The sequence below is a fragment of the Amblyomma maculatum genome, chromosome 5 (assembly GCF_055883805.1).
Source record: "Amblyomma maculatum isolate TAMU_Amacu chromosome 5, ASM5588380v1, whole genome shotgun sequence".
Classification (NCBI taxonomy): Eukaryota; Metazoa; Arthropoda; class Arachnida; order Ixodida; family Ixodidae; genus Amblyomma; species Amblyomma maculatum.
The window spans coordinates 24,408,019-24,426,193 of NC_139348.1; the positions used below are offsets into that span (position 1 = coordinate 24,408,019).

General features: G+C 48.9%; 1 pseudogene; it reads left to right on the forward strand.

The window, feature by feature from the left end:
* Positions 1-753: 753 nt before the first annotated feature.
* LOC146187874 (uncharacterized) lies at positions 754-2,799 on the forward strand (annotated as a pseudogene).
* The last annotated feature ends 15,376 nt before the right edge of the window (positions 2,800-18,175 follow it).

Below are 18,175 nucleotides of genomic sequence, written 5' to 3' on the forward strand. Positions count from 1 at the left end.
CCTTCCCTGTAAACGAAATATATAACGCCGGTGAACTTATGCGTTCAAAGAAATACTCACTGTGTTCGACTAGCGGCGCGCGACGTGCCGCGACGACAGGTCATGACGTCACCCGGCGATTCATGCATATACGAGGGCCCCTCTCCCTGCACATTGTTTGCTCTAATCATTGTCCCTAAGCTGCGGTAATTTGGGAGTGCCCACAATCCCCAGGGATAGGACAAAATATAACAAGTAGAGACGTCTGGGATACCCTGATACGAAGCGCGGAGTGAGTGAAAAACTTTATTCTGTATAAGGGAGGGGGATGTGTAGGTAGGGTCCCTAGTCCAGGACTCCAGCGGCTGCCGCTGCTATCTGTGCGCGTGTCACGGGGTTCTTTGGGACTCTAGGCCAGAGCTGGATAGGGCAGCCTCCCAACCCTCAATTGTTGGCACTGCATTTGGGTCATCTGGAGGATTGTGTCGGCGGGTCCACGCCTTGTGGTGGAGGCCTGCCTTCTCCCCGCAATATTTACATTTGGGGTCGCAGACCTCGGGGTGTATGGTGTTTAAACGGTCTGGTGTATTATATGCACCTTTCTGTAGGCGTTTCCATCTAACTTCCTCCCCTTTGGAGAGCCCACTGGCTGGGGGTGGATATTTTCTGCAGTGCTGTAACCAGTCTGCTGTAGACAGTTTGCAGTGCTGTAACCTCTCCGCGTACGTTGTCAGGGGGCTGGGATAGAGGGGTTTGGAGGATGGAGGATGGAGGATGGAGGGGTCGAGTCCCGGGGGAGGAGAGCTCGGGTAGCGACATGGCCGCACTCGTTCCCTTCCATGCCTTGATGTCCCGGTGTCCAGACGAGGCATTTGTCTTCTTCGGGGTGTCCATGATTTTGCAATATTCTGGCATCCTGGAGACATATTCGCCCTTTGATGTAGTTGCGGTAGGCAGCCAAATAATCTGTGATTATATAGGCGCAGGTGGTTGTTATATTTAGTTTCGTTTTCGGTTTGAATTCTTTATTCCCCAAGGGGCGTTTCTGTTATTCGTTATATATATGAGTGCATGTCTGAATAAACGGGCTGTGTTCGTTCGGAACAACTGCACTCTGCTTCCACCTTCGAAAACATCACATTGGCGACGAGGATGCTCTGAACCTAGCCCCAACCCCGCCGCACCATCCGGGACCGCCACCCTGAACTTCACCGGCCTTGCTCCGCCACCGTTCTTCTTTCGGACGCTGTTGTGCCAGGCCAAAGCCGCCCAGAAATTCAGCCGGACGCCAAACTTCTTCGGCGAACGCCTCCTTCACAAACTCTGGATACTTCTCTGCAAAGCACTAGTGCACTGGAGGCGAGCCGTACCAAAAGGAGAGAAGCGACGTGTTTCAACATGAGCTGAGCGTCCAGGCAGCCCAGCGCCGTGGCCCTGACGGTGAACCACTTCTCGCCCCGCGGCATATTTGAAGCGAGAGCGCAGCGAGCTCTTCCATTGGCCCTGCGAAAGTGCTGCCGTCGGATTGGACCATTTTGAGCGTCAACGGTTCTCGGCGTCGGAGTCTCAAGTGCTTCCGTTCGAGACTCCGAGTGTGAGTTCGTCACGAGCGTCCATCGGAAGCAGTTCGCCCCCTGACAGTGCGGACGCGGTGGAATCTCCCCGGCCGTCGCTGCGCGAGAACAGTCGCGTATGGCTATGTTAGCTTTCGGCGCCAGAGCCGAACTCGTTGTTTAAATACCTGTAAATAGTGTATAAGGCCTTTTCTTCATCTCACCAACGCCGACTCGGATTCATCGCTACCACCCAGGGAGTTGACAGCCCTCGTTCACGAAACGGGTGATGAGCGCTGCGTTACCAACTCCTTGGCACAACCCTGTTGACGGTGGGCTACTGTGTGATAACCCCACCGGCACAACATTGGTGGCAGCTGCGGGATCCACTGGCACAACAACGCCCGGCCGTCTGTCATTGCCATGGGGGCAGTGGGAGCAGACGTTCAACGGGTACTTGGTGGCACGCGGAGCCGCCGCATTCAAGCCAGAGGAACGCAAGGCAAATTTTTGCATTGTCTGGGGGCGGAGGGCCAGCGTGTTTATCAGACGTTACATGCAGAGACCAGCGCCGCAGCAGCACTGTCAGCGCCAAGCGCCGCCGCCCTCGCCGATACGACTCCTGACGAATACTACTATGCACTCGCCGCATTACGGCAGCAGTTTTCGACGTCGTGCAACGTTATCGTCGAGCGCCATTTTTTCACCGCCGCAGCCAGAACACAGGCGAGTCCGTTCATGTCATTGTTGTCGTTCTACGGGTGCTTGCCGCACATTGTTCATTTGCTTCGCAAGATGATGCCCTACGGGATCAATTCGTTGCTGGCGTAGCTTCCAACCGCGTACGTGAGCGGTTACTGCTCGAGGGTTCCACAATGTCTTTCGAGGATTCAGTTCGAATTGCACTTCAGTTTGAGCGAGCAGCGGAAGAACTTAAGGAGCTTTCTGCTTCGGTCGAGTCAATTTCATTCCGGAAGCGTTATAAACCATCCTCAAATCTTTCGAAAAAAAGAAATGCGCAGGCAGAAGCTCCCTTTCAGCAGAGGTTAACGAGGAGCTCGGACGGCGTAGCTGCTCTAGTTGAACACATTGTTTCCGATGCGGCTCGCAGGACCACTTCGCTTCAGCGCATGGGAAGAGTTGTTCATTTTGCGGTCTCAAGGGCCACTTTCAAAAAGTATGCAACCGCAAACGAACTCAAATGCAAGGCCGAGTCCGTGAAGTTGAGTTACATGAAGGTGTTTCGTCATGTTGCAGTGCTGAGTAGGTTTTGACTTTGCAACGTTCCGCGCGTTGTGGAATTCATGTTCAAGTGCAAGTCGCAAATGTCACTTTGACATTTCTTGTCTATTCAGGGTCATCTTTTTCAATTCTGTCGAAGCAAGAACACAGTCGATATTTTCAGAGCATTCTGCTCTTGCCTGCTCCGCTACTCTCAACGGCCGATTTCTGTGCTAGGTTGTTTCCAGGCAGACGTTCAGTTTAAAGGCCGCACAGCTTCACTACGTTTTTATGTTGTTCACCGAGGAACTTGTCTGATCGGTACTGACGGAATTCAAGCCTTGGATCTTCGCATTGAGGGTTCTGATCTTAAATGCGCGCACATGTCCGTTGATCCGCTGCCGACTGTCAATGTCCCGCTATCCCGTCCTATTTCCCCTTCGTCAAGCGAGCAGCCTCGCAACAAAGGTCTGCCGCCAGCCTTAGCACATGAGTTCAGTTCGCTTTTCAGTCCGGAGGTGAGGCTTGCAAAGGGGTCCATCCATCGCATCAAGACGCGGAACGGCGGCAGCCTCTAGCTTCCAAGCTTCGCCGTCTGCCATCTCTCAGGTCGTCAGTATCAAAGGAGCTTCAGAGGTTACTGAGCCTTGACATCATCGAGCGTATCGATGCTTCTGAATGGGTGTCCCCCATTGTTGTTGTTGACAAGAAAGATGGTAGCATCAGGATATGTGTAGACCTTCGAGAGCCGAACAAAACTATTGTTCCAGACAGTTTCCCATTACCCAAAACAAAAGAGCTGCTTCACGCTTTGGTAGGCGCTACACACTTTACAAAACTTGACTTGGCTTCCGCTTACCATCAGGTTTTTTTGCACCCTGATAGCAGGCATCTGACCGCTTTCATCACTAATGGCGGTCTTTTCCATTTTAAGAGTTTGCTTGGGGTTGGCTTCTGCCCCGGCAGCATTTCAAATGATGGCGACAATCCTTGACCGTTGCCCTGGAGTGATACATGAAGAACAAACATGAAGAAAACGAAACAGTCTCGTGAAACAACCCCTGGGTTCACCTGCTGCACAAAAAATCACTTAAAAAAGACACCTCTTTGCTTATCTCTCTCATCATCTTCTCTTTGTGGCGATACAAAATCCTAACACAGTCAAACTTAGGAGTGCACTTCTTCTGCTTCTTCATTATTTCACATGAATGGCAATGTGATATCAAGCAAAGAGGTGTCTTTTTTAAGTGATTTTTTTTTGCAGCAGGTGAACCCAGGGGTTGTTTCACGTGACTTTTTCGTTTTCTTCATGTTTTATTTTCTGGGCCTTGGAGTAAAGGGTTTTGGCATAGTAGTGAGGCAGCGCTTGTACTGTGGCTTTCTTTTATCTTGTCCTTTGTCTTCGTGTTCGCGCTGTTTATAATAATAATGAATAAGTACCCATGTAGTATGCTCTTCTACGAGGACAATATTCTAGTGGACTGCATTATCCGAAACCAGAGCTTGTTGCCCTATTGGACAAGCTTTTTTTTCGAAAAAGTTGTCGTGCACCTACTACACAAATGTTATCGAAGTACTTAAGACCCTGATTCAGTCAGCATTTGATAATTAAACACTCCCGAAAGGAATTGACAACAGCCATGTTATTAGGTCCGCTTCTTTGATGTTTGAAAAATTTCCCAGAATTCTTCTTCTCAATTAATTATACCAGGAAAGTTACAGAGAAGACCGAGAGACCAGCTCCTTATGTGCGCAAGGCGTGCAGGAAGATTTTGAGACTGAACTTTCTAGACGCAGGTTGCATTTGATGAATTGATGAATATGTAGTTCACTGTGTAACTTTGAAGGACAATTTTTTTTATTTTTTGCCGCTCGTTTCGATTCTGCTTAACTGTTTATGCCCATTTCCTTGATTAAAAGTAGTCGTGAGACTATGTTTTGAACGAAGCTAGAACAGCCCAACCAACTAGACAAGTGACATTTTTACTATATGAATAAATTTTTGTTCCTTACTCTGAATCTGAGACGCGTCATGAATTTTCGCCGGTGCCACTCTTGATCTAAACGAAAACAGTAGCGGTTGACAGAATCTCCACCCAACAGTTCCCCATGCACTCACGTCAGGTCGCGCTACACCTGCTTAAAACATTCAGACACATTGCGTAGCCTGGTAAATTTATTTTTGTACAAAACGTAGGGGCAAAAAATGTTTAAGTGTACCCGAAGCTTCAATCGACCATGCACGGCCGCACTGACGAAGGCGCGTGTGCGCGTAAGTGGATTGTAGAGTGTATTTTATTCCTCGCACGCGATAAATGTTCGATGCTGATTACGACCTTATCATAAACCATAAGGAGCGAAATGTCAGGACCTGCCGGTTGCAATCGACGCGGGCGAAGCTAAAAGCGAGCGTGCGTTTCCTTTGCGCATGAACGGCTGTGGCGGAGGAGCAGCAGTTAAAATCCCTTGATAATTTTAAAGTAGCGACTTTCTGTGAACTATGCCGCCGCGCAGCGCACCCTCGCCGATCCTTATCTCACCTCTCCCATCGGACGGTGATTGGCTCCGCGGGCAGTCTTCGGGAAAAGAGCGCGATAAGTTCGCTCTTTTTGTGTTTTCATTTTTCGTCGGCGACATTTTTTGGGCAGCCGCCGCTGCCACGACCAGGCACCCTGATTTGCGCGCTTGCACTTCGCGTTATTCGCGCTCCTTTAGTGCAGCACTATGCTCAGTTGCTGCGAATTTCAGTGCACAAGCAGGCGTGAAAAAGGCTTTGTTCTTTTCGCGATTCCGAGCGTCAAGAAAGACACTGTTAGAAGAAAAAAGTGGTTGCACAACATCGGCCGCTAGAACTTTACGCCGACGAAGACTGCCCATCTCTGCGGGGTACAAGCGACTTTGTATACTGAAACTGCATGCAAGCGCATCACTAATCTGGCAATCTCACTTAATCCACTGATCATTTTGCGTCGTTATGAGTGTTATTGTTTTCACTTCATGGTTCCGCTCAACGTGCTATCGACAGCTGATGCATACAATGCGCATACATTCGCATACAATACCCGCTTTAATTTCTGAACCTAGGTCTCGCTTTTCAACGATAACGCGTGCAATGAAGGAAATTATTAAGCATTATTAGGCTTATGTCGCAGGAAAGCGTATAGAGAACTCGTTCACAGAACGTGTCCGCAAAACTGTATATCCGACAAGGTCAGTTGTTGGGCGAGTTGGTGACGATGTTCCATATCTACAGCGCGATAAACGGGACAAGAGAACACAATAACGACAAACACAAACACATGTATATCCGCACATCAAAAATTTCTCTTTAAACCCTTAACATTTGACCTTGTCCGAATCTGGCGAAAATTGGTGTCTAGCCTAACTTGAATATGGCGAATTCACTAGTTGCGTCCTAATTTCGGGACCTCCCGCAAAATGCAGCCCCAGGAACCCTCTGAATTTGACGTCATCCGAATGTGGCCAAAACCGATGTCTTATCTATAATTTGGGTATGGCGAATTCAGTGAAGTTGAATCCAAATTTCAGTGGTCGAGAGGGCCAAATTTTGGGGTGCAGACACTTTCCTTGGATGACGGGAAATCGCAGCGCGGATCTTTGGCTCTCGATTTCGGCTCGACATCACCTCAAGGTCGCCGACAGCGGGACCTAAAGGCGTTTCATGCTTAATAGAAAAAAGTTCATATTCGTTTTCAAGCCGCTGCGAAAATTCTCAACTACAAAACAAGATTAAGTCGTTGCATGTGCACTGCGCGGTGCAAAACTCAGACTGAACCTTAACGAAAAAGTTTAGGACGGCCATCAAAGCAAATGTCCCAGCTTGTTCCCAGCAAACATCCCACTACTAAAACTCCACTCGTGAGCAACTTCATAAACTGTACTTCCACGAAAATTAGTTCGAGGTGAATCTAAATTTAACTAACAATTGGTATGCTGAAAATATTCTAGAATGTTCAAATATATTGTAAATATTAAGCTTCATATACTATGCCGTGTTGAGACAGATGATATGGAAAACTCAAAAGGATTTTTGAGTTTATGTGGCTCGTGGTAGTCAAGCGTTTCGCATGTCTTACTCGTGATTTTATTCAATAACAGAGTGTGGAAAAAGTGCGAACTTATGAGCGCGCGCATGTGCCAGCCAACTGTCCGGACGGCGAGCAAGCGATGCCCAAAAAAGCTTGCCGTGTGCAGCTCGCGCAGCCGGTGGGTGAGGATATTCGAGGAAGAAAACGCCGGAGTGGAGGAGAGTGTCGCTACTTTCAAATTATTCAGGGGTTTTAGCAGCAGTGGGGCTGTGGCGACCCAACCGAGGCGCGGCGGGCGGTGGAAACAGACCGCATTGGAGAGGCCGTAAGAGAAGAGAAGCGCGCTCTCCCTGGAGACCGGCCGTGGAGCTACCTACCAGCATCTAATTAGCGGGCGCATGACTCCCCGTCGTCCCTGGCATGCGTGCCGGGAGAGAGGGGAAGCGGACGCCCATTTCCGGTGGAAATAGAAGTTGTAAAACCAAACCATGCATATACGAAGCTGACCCGCCGGGCGTCCTTGCTACACCTTTCATTTGCCGCTTCCTCGAACGCCGCAGTACATAGCAAACACAAACAGACCCAGATGTCTAGGAGGCGTTTGTGCAGCCATAAAGGAAAGGAGGAAGGCGGGAGTGAAAGAAGAAAGGGTGATCGAGGTGCCGTAGGGTAGGGCTACGATCCACCGCGCTATTATTGCTTTCGCCTCATAGCAATTTAGTGGTCCAAAGTGCCCTGTAGAATTTTTTTATTGAAGCTTTATTAATATGCATTAGAGCACGCAGCTAGAAAATGAATGTAACCAGGAACAATTATTACAACACTATAGCCAAACGGGCGAGTTGGTGTAACATATTGGATAGAAAAACAGCGCGAAAGACGAACACCCCAGCAAAGGAACACAAGACGAGCGCTGACTCACAACTGAAAGTTTATTGAAGAGGGAACACAATATATGGAAAAAAGGACAAGACTGAACACGTGTTGCTACGTGGGATGCAGACACGCAATCTCACACTCATGTAGATAAACGGATGGCTTACTAACACATAACCTAGTTTTTTTTTCCTCATGTGGTAGGCCTCCATTATCTCACGTGTTAAGCGCGCCTGGTGTTTATAAAGGATATCAGAATAGTGCAGTGAAGGATAACAAGATTCGCAGTTACGGACGTGGTCAACGAGATTAGTAGATTTGTTAGCGTCTAAGTTATTTACATGCTCTTTCAAACGTGTATTAATGCACCGCCCCGTCTGCCCAATGTACACTTGTCCACAGGACAGTGGGATTTTATAGACTACACCTTCAGCACACGGCACATACTTAGTTTCATGCTTAACCCCGCATGTTGGTTCATGTTTGTTCTGATGCTCAGCTTTTCTTTCCAAAGTAGCACAAACAAAATAGCACAAACACAAATAGTTTTTTAGGTGCAGAAAAAACAACCTCTATGCCATATCGTTTTGCCACATTTTGAAGATTGTGTGACAGGCGGTGTAGATAAGGCAGAACGGCAAACTTTTTCCTTTCCTTTCCTTTTTCCGCACAGGGTACCAAGGCTGGACTTTTAAGCTTTTTGGCTATCTTGTTGCAACCCAATAACAAAACATCATCCGGGTAGCCAGATGCCTTGAGTCTTCCAATCTGATCATTGAAGCTGCCGATTACCATGTGCTCACAAGATTTTGATAAAGCAGACATCAGAGATGAGACCACAATTCCTGTTTTTAGTATCTTAGAGTGATGCGATTTAAAATTTAACAATGGTTTCTCTACCCTAGGTAGGTATTCCCAGCAGATATGGCCCGTCTCAACAGTCAAACGCAGATCCAAAACGTGTAGCTTGCTATCACTGTTGACCTCAGTGGTGAACGTTAGACCAAGAGCATTTTCTTTAAACAATTTAAGTACATCAGTCATGCGCCTTGAAAAGTTAGTTTTTTCAGCAAAAATTAGGAAGTCATCAACATATCGAAATATGCGCAGCGCCATACCTGACATGTGATTTTCAATGCCACGATCAACAAAGGACAAAAAAATATCACTTAACATAGGCGCTACCCTAGATCCCATGCAAACACCCGCTCTTTGGGTATAGAACTTTCCTTCCCATTCAAGGAACATAGCCCTCAGGTACAAAGAGAGCAACTCGAGGAAGCTAGATACAGAAATGCCACACCTTCTAATAAACTGTTCTTCATCATTATACAGCGTTATACATTTTAAAACAGCATTCATCAATTCGTTATGGCGAAGAGAATGAAACAAATCTACCCTTTCTACACTGAACACCGTGCACGACTTTGGATTATCATCCCGAAGAAACTTTACCACACCCTCAGAGTTCCGAACTCTGAGTGTGTGTGCAACCAAGCAACCGCTTGTTTTAGAGATATGTGTGCTGGTGTGTGCTAGTGGTTGGCAAGAAACCAGGAATTTATGAAACAAATAAATCATCCGAAAAACGTAAAGGAAAAAGTCCAGGGAGCAATTACGACATTACTTAAATCCAAAAATTCATTGAAGCGATGCCGCTGCGGTGGCACGAACAGCCGGGTAATGTCACAGGCTACTGCTTCGGAGACGCTGATCTTCTCGTGCATCACGTCTAGCAGCAGCGCCCGCCCACACATTTCAATCGGATACGTCGCTAACGCCTATATTCCAAAAAAGCCGATATGGTATCAACTACCACCTTCGAGTCTCAGAAGGGACGGTAATATCTCCTTTCCATGCATCACTCCGCTGGAGTTCATGAATGTGTTCTCTTTTTTGCCATTTTCTCTAAACCTAATCTGAATCTCATAACGGCATTCACATTGTGTTGAACGTTATACTTTTGAAACATCAAGCTTATGATATTTAAATGCGAGGGACGCATGCATGATGTTGTCAAACGTGAGAGTTGTAGCGAGCACGTGGTCTTCTATATTTTGAGAAATTTAAAGACGAATATGATTCGAAATCAGCGGAAAAATATTTGGCCAGTTTCAGATGTTCCTTCAATTCTCATTTATTTAGCTTGTTAAGGTATAGCTTCGCTGTCCTTGTCATCCAACACGAAATAGCTGAACATATGGAGCGGAAACAGGGAATTTCCGGCTCCAAATACCTGGTCCGTGTTTTTCAATGTTATGTTTGCATTTCATGCCGACAACTATAGAATCTAGGCAGGAGGATACGGCTTGGCTGAACGTACTGTAATTCTTACTCTTTCAAGCGTGAAAACCAATACAAGCGTTCATAAGCATAGAAGTCGCAACAGTTACATCGGAGCAGTAGGAAGAATTGCAATGATACTGCGAAAAGTTGTGCATTGCCGCCGGCGCAGTACAGGTAGTCTTTGGTAATGAGATCCATATTTGGTTGAAATATGTAACAGTTCGTTACACGTTTTTTTGTTTTTTATCGTCCTGTGCACACGTGTGTGATTTTGCGAGGGCACTCCAATAATTAACATATTTACTTTCTCGCTTTTTGGGCCAGAGTCGATCGCGATCATCTGGACACTGGGCCATTTGCCATTCTATTAGGATGAGGTATAGGAAGTTCACCTACGTCAGAGTGGCCGTCATTTTGGGGCGCACACAGAGCGCACGCAGAAAGGCTGCGGGCACACATAACCGTGTAACCGCCACTGAACTAAGCTGTGTTGTGCACCACAAAATGGCTCCCGCGACGGCATCTGCGTATCTCGCAAACCAATAACAATTGCACCTTGCCGCTTTGCAGCTGGATCTCCAGTTTGCGGGGCAGCGAACTAGATTAGGGGTCTGGCTGTGTTACCAGCCGTTGGAGTTGGCTGCAATGATTTGTCACAAACTTTCACAGCGAAAACATCATGAAAATGACGACACTGCAAATTATTTTTCTTGGGCTCTTTGCATATGAGAGGGTTTCGGAACATTACAATTTTTTCAGCAGGGCTGCCACCTTTACGCAGATGAAAAACGACGGCAGTGTTCCTGAATAAGCTATCCGTCTCGTTTTGTTTATATTAATATAGTATTTCTTTATTGTTGACTTCTGGACTCAATGAGCGTTGGCAGTATATACCGGCTTCATCTGTACAGGTTATTCGACAAAGACGGCGAAGACGAAGTCAGCTCATCCCTGGTCTACGTGATTCTTGCCAGCGTTCTCATTCTTCTTGGATTCATGACTCTGATCTTGTATTCTGTTGCTGCTACTACCTCTGGTAAGTTCAATTTGCTGCACAAATTATATCAGATCATAACGCAGTTTAGAGTAACTAATGAGAAATAGAGCTCAGAGTATTGAAATGAACATTTTCTTTCCGTGACCAGAGATCCTCATAGCTGACTGCTTCGTCTAGTCATGGCGATATCACAAAAAGTGCTTCGCGTATGTTTCGTGGGTAAGAAGCATATTCGTTACTGTGCCCCTTTGATTTTTAACATTAGATTATCGGGATACTTTGGCTAAGTAAACTTACTGCTTTATAGCTTCAGAAGTGCAAGTGCGGTAAGGCGATTAGATATGTCCGCAGCCTTTCGCCATGCGCTGCGTGTGTACCGCAATGCTTTTATTCAAACCATTTGTATTCACCACCTAACGTAGGTAATAATAACCACGTTCTATATAATCGCACAGCTTCTAAGGTAATGAGTCAACGTGCTTCAAAATGTATTGGCGAGAAGTTTCAAACGTATATTTTGTATGCTCTAATCCCAAATGAATGCACCAAATAACTGCTACGCCACCTGACACGCATGGTGGTTTAAAGGCGCATCTTGCATAAGTTAGTGAAAGCAAAAATGCGCATATCGATTATGATAGCCAAAATTCAATGGGCGCTTGCTGAAGGAAACACTTTATTGGACATGCTATTTTTCTATTCGTAGCATAGCTGTGCTTATCGTGTTTTTGTTTGACTTTGTTGCGTGTTGTGGAGCAAGTGCAGTGCAGAGGACAGTGGAGGAACGCGAGATTGCTTGGCAACTCAAATTTTGACGCATGTTTTTTTCTTCCAATATTTAGTTTGGTTTTCTTCAGTCGCTCAGTTGCACACTGGGTTCTTGCATGTGTAAGAACTCGGCAAGCATCATCACTGGCAGCGGGATATTTTTACCATAGTTTTCCTTTCTGGTACGGCTGAAATGTTATAGGAAAATTTTGCGATCATTAACACTTCCTTCAGAGCGATCTGAAACAGAAAACTGTAACAAATGGTCATTCGTTAATGGCCCAATGGCGTTGTGCAACTGTTTCACTGCCAGGAGTTTTCAAAGTCGTCTTCTATTAATGGTATTATGAAAAAACATTTTCAGCCACAGCGGTGAAATGGTGCGATAAACGCCGGATGTCTGAACGACCTGGTGCGACTTTAACACTCGGCTTCGCTAGTTCAACAAACACTACACTAAGGTTTAAAAAGTCATGTGTAACCGTCTGCTGAGAAAAGCGTAAATAGGCTACATTACAATGAAATGTTAGGGTGTCGGTAATGTTTGCAGCGTGCAAAAATCTTAACTTGGCAGCGCGTCTTAATAAAATAATGCTCGTAGTAAAATTTTTGCTATCGTCGTTGAAGTACTCCAAGAAGTGTTAAATATACAAATACTTTCTCAGTCCACTCTCGGCAAAAGCCCTCTTTTAGCACCATAAACGCAATATTTCTTTACCATTTGATAAAGCAAGCCCTCCTCTTCTCGGAGGCGCCAGATTAGCGCATATGGACCTCACCACCCACCCGCCTCCCTCCGTCCGGTACAAGGTTCGTGATTTTCAGGGCTGCCGTGGCAAGTTCTCTTTGAGGCAAAAGTATGAAACTGAGGTTCGCGAACCAACGTGAACGACGTGGAGATCGACCTCTTTGTTACCTAACGAGAAGCCATGATAGGTGGCTTCGTCAACAGTGGCATGCAGTTGCCTCAGCCCTATACGTCACGGATAGTGCGGGTGATGCAGTTGTTTTTGCATGTACCAGGTTTCATGACGATAACACTGCGTGAGTTGTAATTTGTGTGAAAAGAGGCGAAAGACTTGTTTCTCGTTACCTGCGGACGCTACGGCAATGCCTATAAAGCTCCTAAATTTACATGAGGTATCAATGCCAGACTGATATTGTCGCCTATGGACCTCTGCTGGCATACGGCACGAATGACGTGTCGGAGGAGGAGCGAAGGGACTGGCCGCCGTGTGGTTTGGCCTGGTAGGCAAAACATTCGGCTGCTGGTGGCGTGGTGCGGAGGAATTCGTCTCGTCTCGTGACAACTCGCTGTGTCTTTTTTTTTTCAATACCGTCAAGCCCTCGCCTGGTGTGATGCGATATTCAACCGAAGAAGGCCAGCGGCATGTGTTTCTTCCGTTCTAGAAGCGCCCAAATGTGTTTTTCAGCTGTGGAAAAGTGAAGTGACAAACGTCATGCGCTGGCAGGCTTTGGTACTGTTCTTGACAGTAAGCACGCTTTTTGGGGGGTATACTACTGCGTTCTAGCATATTTGGGAGAGTGAACAATCATTCGTTAGCTGGCTTTAGTACCCTTCCGAGCGAGTAGTACTGAATGCTAACCGATCGCACTCTAAAAGGCACGGACGGTGTGCGATCAATGGTAGCGCTTTGAGAGAATCTCGCTCGCCATAGAATTTATTCCAGTTCAGCAGGCAATGTTGAAGGAGCTAGCTCTATCACAATACCGCTCCCATTGCGAGGTCATGCCATCGGCATGATCGCTGAAGTACAGCCGCATACCTAGACGGAATCAGAATATAGCGCGTTCAAAAGCTGTCGTGTCCCAATCGAAAAGCTGTTTTACTGTAATCATTTACGTGCACTTATGAATATTAGTATTCTTTGCATGAATATCATTATATGGTATAAAAACGCGCTTCCTTACTTCCCATACCGCGGGACCCATTCGCGTTTTATTCAGGAAGGAAAATTTATGCTTCTTCGTAACACAGATTAGGCGACTGAATTACACAACAAGCAGAAATAATTTTTCCCGCACGCTCACCGACTATAAAGTACCAATAATATACTTTGTTCATCTGGCCGAACACAACACAAACTGAATGTGTCTTTAGTTGGGAGGGAAGTCAGCCAACCAAACACAAATTATCTCGCGCGTGCGTTGCTGTTTTTTCTCAGAACTATACTCAGAACTGCTGACGATTCGTTGGCCCAGCAGTCGATTTTATGAAGGACATATTAAAAAAAAAACCCATGCCTGTAATAGGCCTGCATTGACCCGTTTTCCAGCATGCGTAAGTCCTATGCGTTTCAAGCGTTTAGTAGGACTTCACATCTTCCGCAACGGGGCGCGCCAGTTCAAGGAACATTAAAAAAAATTACAATTGTTCAACGCTGCTGAACCAAATATTGAGCGAAAGCATTAGCTACGGTTGACCGAGCTTTCTTCTTCTCTTTTTCTTCTTGCTCACCAAACATATAAAGCCCAGCTTTAACCAAGCCATATGAATGTGCCTTAGTGGCCTATAGGGGTAACGTGACTGCCAGTGTCATAGCAGGATGATTTTGAAATAACCGTCCCATGTGAAACGAGAGACCCAAGTTTGCAGCTCCTGCAAGTCCATCTCTCGCATTTGTGTCACGTGGGATGTGACGTCACGCGCTGCGCTGCGGCTGCGACCACGCTACGCCGACCACTTGAGTTGATAGTCCAGCTCTCACCCTAGTGTCACGTGGGGTGTGACGTCACAGCCTCACGTGGGTGCGGCCGCGCTATGCTGAAGACTCGAAACCTAGAGTAGTATTGTTTTCCCAATAATTGCATGCTTACCGAGACTATCTAGTGCTGCATATTGTGCCGGATCAGAATACGGCTAACGCACAATTTGAGGTAAAAACTGCACAAACGGGCAGCTCCCCGACGCTCCTTACAGCAGGGAGACCGGGTTGGAAAGGACGCTTTTGCCCACCAAGCCGGTTTTCCTTCAGCGCGCGTCTTCGTCACGTGCCTCCGTGATGTGATATTGTTTGCGAACAGGGAGAGGTTTATTGCTGAAGATTACGAAAACAGCAAACGAAGGCTGGTGTTCAACTGAACGAACTCTATTGGGCTGATGTGTGCCCGCATTGAGCGTAAATAAACAAATAATCTTAGCTGCAAGAAATATATGTTAGTGTTGGCGGCAATACTTCCCTTGTGGGAAGCCACATATTACTGCTCCTTCCCCTCCTGGCTACAGCGAGGCGGCGAGGGTGAGGCGCTGCATCTCCTCTCCAATTCACGTGGCAGCCTCCTCCCCCCCCCCCCCTTCTCCCTCGACTGCTGTGCGGAGGGAGGCGTGCGCTGTGTGTGGGTGTGGTGGTGTGCGGCCTCAGGAGGGTGGACCGGACGGGCCAGCAGTCCGGACGCGTCCGGAAAAGCAGGGACTGTCATCAGGTGAACTGAATTGGTTGATCACGCGTGCGCGGCCGAGGAAAACCATTTAACCGGTTTACCCTTTGGTCCTCGGTGTTCGTGTTGTTCTTGGGGACCACCACTGTGGTCTGAGCTAGTGGAGCGTTGTTTGCTCTGAGAGCGAAGCCGCAGCCCCGTAGAGAATCCCGCATTTTGGCGCACCAATGGTGGTCCCTGTTGGCGTTCCAGCGGGGAAAGCTAGCTCTGTGTGAACAACATGACCAGCCCTCGCCATGGGCTGTCTGACCTAATGATGTTGGCCGACGTATGCGGCCAAGCTCGGGAGATCTCGAGCATTAGCCATTTAGCTACATCAAATCCAACCGCCGATGCGATGTTGGGAGGTCAGTGACGTGTTGCATGATGCCGCAGGCGCGGCTACCGTCCGAAACGTTGCGCCGGGCATTCCCGGTAAGCACATCGAGCCCGAACGGTCCGATGGCTGTGGATATAGAAGTTCCGTTCTTTTGAACGTGTCCCCTGGCTCACCCGCCGATGCTGCTCGCGCTAGTATGTTCGCGCCGGGAACTCCCGGCCAGCTTCCGAAGCCCGTGCCCAGTGGCAGTGGCTTCCAGGCCCAATTGCTCCGCCATGTAACAGGTGCAACTGCCAATGCAGTTCGCCAAACGAGTCTCGCCCGTCAGCGGTGGCTACTCTTCGCTCCTTTCACCCGCTGCGCACGCAGGCTGGCCCGGTGGCCAATTTGCGTATACAACCGCCAATGCGGCGAGTGCTCCCCGTACTTTGACGGAGAGGCACGCAGCGTACGCAGCTTCGGGAGATCCCGAGTTGCATCTCAAGCTACCGCCTGTTGGCGAAGGCTTTATTGCCCCCGGTATTCAGTCGGAATGGCCCCTTGGCCCCGATTGGAGAACGCCCGCAACAGCGGCTCGCGCATCACACCCGATGGCTAGTGAGCGCGCAGTATGTCACCCGGAGGGAGACGCCGCAAACATCCTCGCATCCGCTTTGCAACAGCTGTTGAAGCAGGCGCACTCGCCTGGCCCTCGGATCGGCATACCGATACCGACATACAGTGGCTACAGCGACACGCAGAGCGCAAATGACTTCCTACTGGCCTTGCGCCGGTATGAGCTTGCGAGTGACCTGAGCGAGAGCAATATTCTGAGACGAGCTTTGCCAGTTGACTCGTCGATCAAGCCGCCCGGTGGTACCTATTGGTAGGCCACAAAGCGAGCACTATGTCGGACTTTCGACGCTTGTTCAGGGAGGAGTTCCTTCCGTGCGATTACAAGCAGCCTCCAGTGAGTGCTTTAAAGTTGTGATTCCGCGCAAAGTGCGCCGCGCCGCTATACTGCACTATCACGACACCGACGGTCACGGGAGCGCCCCAAAGACATGGCGGAAGCTTTGTCGGTTCGCCACCTGGCTCGGAATGAAGGCTGACGTATGTCGTTACGCGCGAACATGCCACATCTGCCAAGAGAGGACGCCTCGAGGAGTCAAACCACCTGGCTTACTCAAACCCATCATGAGCACGAAGCCATGGCAAATCCTGGCGTGCGATTTGATGGGGCCACTGCCGCGCAGCAAAAAGGGGTGCAAATACGTGCTCGTCGTTACGTGCCATTTCAGCACTTTCGCAGAACTGTACCTGCTGCGGGAAGCTACTGCCAGGGAGATCTTGGGAAAGCTGCCGGAGGTGTTTTGTCGTTTTGGCTTTCCAGAGTGACTGATAACTGACAACGCGACGTATTTCACGTCGAAGACGTTTCGTAATACGTGCGCGGCAATGGGTGTACGGCAGCAGAAAACCACGTGCTATCATCCCCAGTCCAACGTGAGCGAGCGCCGCAATCGGGATATCAAGCCGCTCCTGGGCGCATATGCGCGGTCGCATAATAATTGGGATGAGCACTTGGACGCCTTATCGTTCGCTCTGCGCACGAGTGTAAATCGCTCGACCGGCTTCACGCCGGCTTTTCTCATGTTAGGCAGCTGAAGACGCCAACGGACACGGTCCTGACCCATAGGTCGGACGATGTTCGCAAAATCGAGGCCAATGTCGACGACTACGCACGGCGATTACGAGAGCGTTTGGCAAATGCCATTAAGGAGGCGAGCCGCAGCCGTGAGAAGGCCAGGGCAAGCCAAAAGGCGAGCTACGACCAAGCCCACAGGGACCTTGAGTTCCAGTTGGGAGACACGGTTCTGAGGCGAAATCATGTTCTCAGCGATGCATCCGCGGGATTCGCGGCAGGTCTTGCGCCCCGATGGGTCGGGCCCTTTGTGATCGCAGAGAAACAGTCGCGCCTGATTTACCGACTGGAAGACCCGCACTCGGGCCGAATAAGCGGACCCATTCATGTGGGAGAGCTGAAGCAGTATTTCCAGAGAAATGCTGCGGAAGCTGAAACGCCTCGCGTTCTGGAGAGCGCCGAGACGGGCGATGCTGAGAGCAGTCTCTACCGGCGGCATCGCTATAACACCCGCAGCCAGCGAAATCGTTGAAGCCGCATGCGTGAGAGCGCACATGCAGGCCTCAAACGCGGTCCTTGCTTGCACAGTTCGCATTCGAGCTGTTGAGCTGTCGGGCGCATGGGCCACGCTGTCTGCGTTCAGGCGGCGATGAGCGGCGAAGGTGATGTTTAGTCTGGCAGCCCAGTGTCTGCGCAGTCATATGGTGGTTCCCGGAACAGCTCAAATTCGAGCTCGTTCTTGGAGAAGCTCGCATTCGAGATCGAACGAATATATCACATTTGGGAGGGCGAGAAAATGCTAGTGCACTTCGACCCTCCCAGCGCAATCCCGGAGCTCGCAGACGGAGGCCCGCCAGCTAGACTCGGGTTGGAGATGAACAGGAACGCACCTCTTCGAGAGCAGAGCGGCAGGGCCTGTGTGGACGGCAGTCGGCGTCCCTCTGGCCAGCGATCCAGGGATGGCCGGTGCCGTCAGAGCAGCCGGGTTGCCCAGCCAGGGCAAGCCCGCAGCAGCCCACGCTCGCAGAACACCAGCGCGGGTCA